This window comes from Camelina sativa, chromosome 9 (genome assembly GCF_000633955.1).
Source record: "Camelina sativa cultivar DH55 chromosome 9, Cs, whole genome shotgun sequence".
NCBI lineage: Eukaryota > Viridiplantae > Streptophyta > Magnoliopsida > Brassicales > Brassicaceae > Camelina > Camelina sativa.
This window is the reverse complement of record NC_025693.1, coordinates 8,710,899-8,717,933: the sequence shown is the minus strand read 5'-3', so window position 1 is coordinate 8,717,933 and position 7,035 is coordinate 8,710,899.

The following is a 7,035-nucleotide window of genomic DNA, read 5'->3' as shown; positions in this document are numbered from 1 at the left end:
TCTTGAGAGCTCTTCTTTTGGCTTTTGTATTCCACTTGTATTTCCCGTGTATTGGGTTTAAGCTTCCGGAGATATCTTTGTTTTCCGCCAGCTTTAGGATTTAAAAAACTCATTCCACCCTTATATTTCATCTTGGTATATTATAATGAAATTATTCAAACAGAAAAAAAAAAAAAAAAGATAACGTCTAAAGTCTATACTTGTAATTAATTAATGTATATGATAATCAAACTGTGCATGATGATTCACGTGAAGACGAGATTTTCTTAACAATCAATATATTATTATATAAAAGATAATGACGTGATGGTCTGAATTAAATTAATATAATACTGTGCCTGATTGATTCACGTGAAGACGAGATTTCCATAATATATTAACAGAATATTTTATCATTATATATATGTACCTGACTCCTTTAATATATGGTACTGCATGCATGAGAAGACGAGATTTTCTTGATTGTCCATACTTATTTAATATATATATATATATATATTTATATTTATAATTAGACGAGGATTCGCTTGTGCGGATTTAAAATTTTATAAATTAAATTAATAAATTGTTGGCTCGAAAAACATTTTGAATAAAAAATATATTACATAATATACTAATAAATGATGTAAATCACAATAATGTATGACCACTATGGAAAAAATCTCAGTTCTGCCCTCATCCCTTATGGCGAGAACCTTGCATCAAATCTCCTCCACCGTGGATAGAACCTTGGCTCCGCCTTCCTCCCTTGGGAAGATAACCTTGCGTCCAATCTCCTCCACCTTCCTTCCTTGAAAGATAACCTTGAGTCCAACCTTCTCCACCATAGAGAGAACATCGGCTCTACCCTCCTCTTATGTGGAGAGAACGTGTTCACGTCTTTTTGCTATCTCAAAATGGCTTGCTCCAACAACCAATGAAAGTAAAAACCTTTTTCTAACATCACAAAATCTTTTGATAGTAACTAATGTTAAATTTCTTAATGTATTTGTAGATGTATATTTGACACACCATGATGTAGCCTCTGTCTCTGTAACTCCTCATTGCCACCTTGCTTAGTGAGCCCATGTCCACTCTCAGTCTATAGGCCCACCTAGGAAGGTGGGCACTACATCTATTCCCAGCCGGTGGACTCACCAATATTCGATGGCCTGTTTGTTACGTTTGGGAGGTTTTAAAAAATTGTTTACCGACCCTAAAAATTAACAAATGATATTTTCCTATGTTTTATCCTCACTCGCACAGTTCCGACAATCATTTCTAGGAAGGTAACCAATCATGAAGTTCTCTCAGGACCCTTGACCGGAAAAATAATTGCATTCTGAAGACATATGTGGCCAAATCAATTCTTTTAAACCTTTCCGCAAATCAGGGTGTCACAGTCTTTGAGCTCATATGGATCTATCAATAATGATTTATGTTTTTCTAATCTATCTATCTATGTTTGTTGTAAGCTTGTATTTGATCAGCCTATTTTATCTATCCATTAGTTTGATGAGCTTCTACTCGTTATCTCCCTTTGGGATTGAATGAATAATGGTAACAATTATGTTTGCAAAAAAAAGAAGGGTTTATGATCAACCGTTGAGAAATTAGAAGAAAATTAATTTGACATAATTAAAGAAACAATAGAAAATTATAAGCACGATAATATATGAATCCCAAATAATTCAAAAAAAAATATAAATTAAATAAAATAAATTTAAAATACTACAATAACTTTTTTTTGGGTCAACATATTAATCTTACCTATTCCCAAATGAAAATGTAAAAAGTAGGAGAAAATTTTGGTTTAAAAAAATAAGAAAAATTTACCTTCCCATTCAAAAAAAATTCCCAATTAAACAAAGTTGAAAGCAGTTTTTTTAAATAAATTATTTAAATAAAAGACGATTTATGTTTATATTTAAGTGAGTATTAACAAAATTTAAAATTAATAATTAACTGTATATTTTCCTTAATCTCTTTTTTTATTTTTTATAGAATTAATAACTTATAATTAAAAATAATTAAATAAAATATATATATAATCTCCTTATAATTATTTAAAAAACTTTGTATTTTTAATAAATTCTGTAGTTTTGATAATTATTACATTACTGATATTTTTTAGAACAAAATATTTATTTTTGTTGTAATCAATTTTCTCCTTTCAAATATTAACTTTTACACATGTCAAAATATAAGATTGATAACTTACACATGTCAAATCTTGTTAATGGCTAACTTTCAAAACTCAACTTTATATAATAAGATATAAAATAGAATTAAACACATATTGTGGCGTTATAATATTTAAATATTTTATGTTGGTGTTGCTCAAAACTCGTCTTACCATGTAAAATGTTTTGTGATATTTAAAATTTTTAAATGTTAGATATATTAATATTAATATTTAAAACTAAAATTTAAAATTTATTATTGAATCATTTTCATAAGTATCACTTCTGACATTCCAGTTTCAGTGAGATGCGTAGAAGCTTCAAAGTAAACGAATTAATTTGACTATCTATGTTACCAAAGTATAATTATCTTTTCGATCAACTATCGTGAGAGAAAACTCTAGAATTAAGCATGCTTGAGCTGGGAAAGTTTTAGAATGGATGACCTTTCAAGAATAATTATCAGAACTATGCGAGTGAGAACAAACCATATAGAAATATCATAGGAGGATTTGTAATATTGGTAAACAAACTTTAAAACCTACGGGACCTATCAAACCATCAGTCGGATATGAATTGGTCCACAGACCGAGAGTGAATATGGAGCCCACTAAAAGAGAAGTGCCCATGAGTCGGGCTAAGTGAGTTGACGGTCGGGGCGTTACAACACTAAAATCAGTTTTTTCCAGAAGTACCACTTTTAGTTGTATTTTTTAAAAATTACCACTAAAATAATATTTTTCTAAAATATCACAAAATAAAACTAAAGTTTTAATATTCAAAATAAAACCCTAAATTCTAAACACTAAATGCTACCTCTTAAAAACTATGACCCTAATAATATATTATAAAATTGATATTTGTTTAAGTAAAAGATGAAAAAATAAAATAATAAAATTTTATCTAATTCAAAAAATAAAATATTAATATATTTAAATGATATTGAGGAAATTATCAAATGTGATATTAACTGAATTATCAAATCTTTAATTTTAAATGTGTAACACCCGGAGCTCCACCTATCAGTGGGTTCCATGTCTAGTCCCAGTCTATGGGCCACCTTTCTTAATGGGCCTCACGTCTTCTGACTAGGCATGTGAGCCCATCCATATCCGACGGCTATTTTGCTACGTCTGGGAGGTTTTAAAGACTTGTTACCATCCCTACAAATCACCACATGATATTTCTCTGTGTTTTGTCCTCACTCGCACAGTTCTGACAGTCACTTCTCAGAAGGTCACCCATCCTGAAACTGCTCCAGCTCAACCACACTTAACTTTGGATTTCTCTCAGGGCCCTTATCCGAAAAGATAAGTGCACTTTGGTGACATAAGTGGCCAAATCAATTCTTTTAAACCTCTCTGGAAGTCTCCAAAACCGGGATGTCACAAAATCTCCATCATATGATATTAAAAAACATAATCTCCATTGAAAAAAGCAAGTGCCCTAGAGATGATCAAAGAGGGACAGAGAATCTCCAAAATTCAAAAGAGTCAATAAATAAATCAAATCTTGGAAAATCACGATGAACAAAAATAATCAACGACTAGGCCAACAGAGGCGGGACTAGATGGAGAAGGAACCGCGGTGGAGCAGTCATTTACGATGCCAAGAAGGAAAGGAAGAGGAAGAAGATGGAGATTCTCGCGGGTAGACACAATTATAAACATCAAAGTTCCCCAATATTTTGAATTAGTCTGCTGGATCAATTGGTTAAAGCTTTGTTAAAACATTAATACACCATGGTTTGATTCTACCTTCAAAAAAAAAACTAAAACATCGTGCTACCTTGGTTAACACGTGTCATCTCAATCAACTCTTGACTAATATTCTCTCTGTTTCATAAAGAGTGTTATTTTGACACAATTTTTTGTTACAAAAAAAGTGTCATTTTATATTTTCAAAGTAGTTTTTAATATTAAATTTTATTTTTATCCCTACTATTTCTGCTTATTAATTAGAAAGAGAAATTGTTTTAGTGTATTTATAAAGGGTAAAATAGAAATTTTTATAATTTTTTTAATTTGTGTGTATTGTGTCAAAATGACACTCCTTATGAAACAGAGGGAGTATTTGTTAATGTTCGACATTGAAATAAGTATTATTTTTGACACCAAAGATTTGTACATGTATAGATTGATACTTTTAACATTGTACAGGTCAAAAATTTCCGCAAAAATCATTATCGGTTCTTCTGACATAAGGGTATCTTTATCGGAGGTTTTTAGCTAAGGTTCTTATTTTTTTGTGATTAAAATTACATCAAAAATAGTGAAAAGAATAAGAGCCTCTTATTTAGGAGGTTTAAGAACCTCTAAGAGGTCGTGATGTGTTCAGTAGTGGTTGGGTGAACCCATTGAAGGAACAAAAAAAGGTAAAATGTTGTTTGCTTCTTTCTCTTCCTCCTCTCTTTATCAAGAATCTCTCCATTTCAGCTCCATCAATTCTTTTCAGTGAACTAAATCCAGAATAATTTTCAGGTTTATCTCCATCGATTCTTTTCTTAATTCTTAAATCAAGCTTTAAAATTTGTTGGTGTTTCTATATGTACATCCAAAATGACTTGTTTTTTTTCTCATTAGAAACAGAGGAATTTAAAAAAACTTTTTTAATATCTCATTGTAACGCCCCAACCGCCACCTTTTAGTGGGCCCTATGTCTAATCCCAGTCAATGGACCCACTTTCCTTAATGGGCCTCACGTCCTCTCACTAAGCCTGTGAGCCCATCCATATATGACGGCCAGTTTGCTACGTCCGAGAGGTTTTAAAAACTTTTTACCGTCCCTACAAATCACCACATGATCTTTCCTTGTGTTTTTTCCTCACTCGCACAGTTCTGACAGTCACTTCCCAGAAGGTCACCCATCCTGAGACTACTTCAGTTCAAGCACGCTTAACTTTGGAGTTCTCTCAGGACCCTTGACCGAAAAGATAAGTGCAATTTGGTGACATAGGTGGCCAAATCAATTCTTTTAAACCTCTCCGAAAGTCTCTGAAACCAGGGTGTCACAATTCACCCCCACTAACAGATCACAACGTCCTCGTTGCGCACCAAGACCGTCACCCCTGATGGTGTGAGTCCACTCGACTCCACCCTCGTCTAGGTTTGACTGTGATACCACTTGTAACGCCTCGATTGCCACCTTTTAGTGGGCCCTATGTCCAATCCCAGTCAATGGCCCCACTTTCCTTAATTTGCATGACGTCCTTTCACTAGGCCCGTGAGCCCATCTATATCCGACGGTCGTTTTGCTACGTCCGGGAGGTTTTAAAGACTTGTTACCGTCCCTACAAATCACCACATGATCTTTCCCTGTGTTTTGTCCTCACTCGCACAGTTCTGATAGTCACTTCCCGGAAGGTCACCTATCCTGAGACTACTCCAGCTCAAGCACGCTTACCTCTGGAGTTCTCTCAGGACCCTTGACCGAAAAGATAAGTGCACTTTTGTGACATAGGTGGTCAAATCAATTCTTTTAAACCCCTCGAATGTCTCAGAATCCAGGGTGTCACAAAAACTGTCACCCCCGACGTTGTGAGCCCGCGATTCCACACTCGTCTGGGTTTGACTCTGATACCACTTGTAACGCCCCGACCACCACCTCTTAGTGGAACCCATGCCCAATCCAAGTCTATGGGCCCACCTTCCTCAATGGGCCTCACGACCTCTCACTAGGTCTGTGAGCCCATCCATATCTGACGGTAGATTTTCTACGTCCGGTAGGCTTTAAAGACTTGTTACGGTCCCTATAAATCACCACATGATCTTTCCCTGTGTTTTGTCCTCACTCTCACAGTTCCGACAGTCACTTCTCGGAAGGTCACCCATCCTGAGACTACTCTAGCTCAATCACGCTTAACTCTGGAGTTCTCTCAGGACCCTAGACCAAAAAGATAAGTGCATTTTGGTGATATAGGTGGCCGAATCAATTCTTTTAAACATCTCCACAAGTCTTTGAAACTGCGGTATCACAATTCACCCCACTAACAGACCGCAACGTCCTTGTTGCGCACCAACACCGTCACCCCCGACGGTGTGAGCCCACTCCACTCTACACTCGTTTGGGTTCGGCTTTGATACCACTTGTAATGCTCCGACCGCCACCTCTTAGTGGGCGCCCTATGTCCAATCCTAGTCCATGGGACCATCTTCCTTAATGGGCCTCACGACCTCTCACTAGGCCTGTGAGCCCATCCATATCTGACGGTCGGTTTGCTACGTCCAGGAGGCTAAGACTTGTTACCGTCCCTACAAATCACCACATGATATTTCCCTATGTTTTGTCCTCACTCACACAGTTCCGACAGTCACTTTCCGGAAGGTCACCCATCCTGAGACTACTCCAGCTTAAGCACGCTTAACTCTGGAGTTCTCTCAGGACCCTTGACCAAAAAGATAAGTGCACTTTGGTGACATAGGTGGCGAAATAAATTCTTTTAAACCTCTCTGCAAATCTCTGAAACCGGGGTATCACACTCATGAATCTGGATTTGGGTTTATTGTAGTCTATTGATTATTGAGTTGTTTGGTGTTTTGTTAATCAAAAATTTCAAGGATTCGAGTGTGGATGAGCGAGAGCTTGCTGTTGATGGTGTTTTCTTTCATAAGCCCCATCGTTTGAGGTTTGATTTATAACACCATTTGTTTCCTTGGTCTACAGAACAAGCGTGGTGGGAGGGAGGTCTCTGAGATTGGTATACATTGTTGGTGTTATAGAAGCTTGTCATTCTCTTGGTGTGATGCACCGTGATCTTAAACTTGAGAATTTCTTGTTTGTAAGTTGAGATAAAGAAGCTGCTCTCAAGACTATTGATTTTGGTCTCTCTGTTTTCTTTAAACCAAGTATAGTTAATTTCCCATGCTACTTGTAA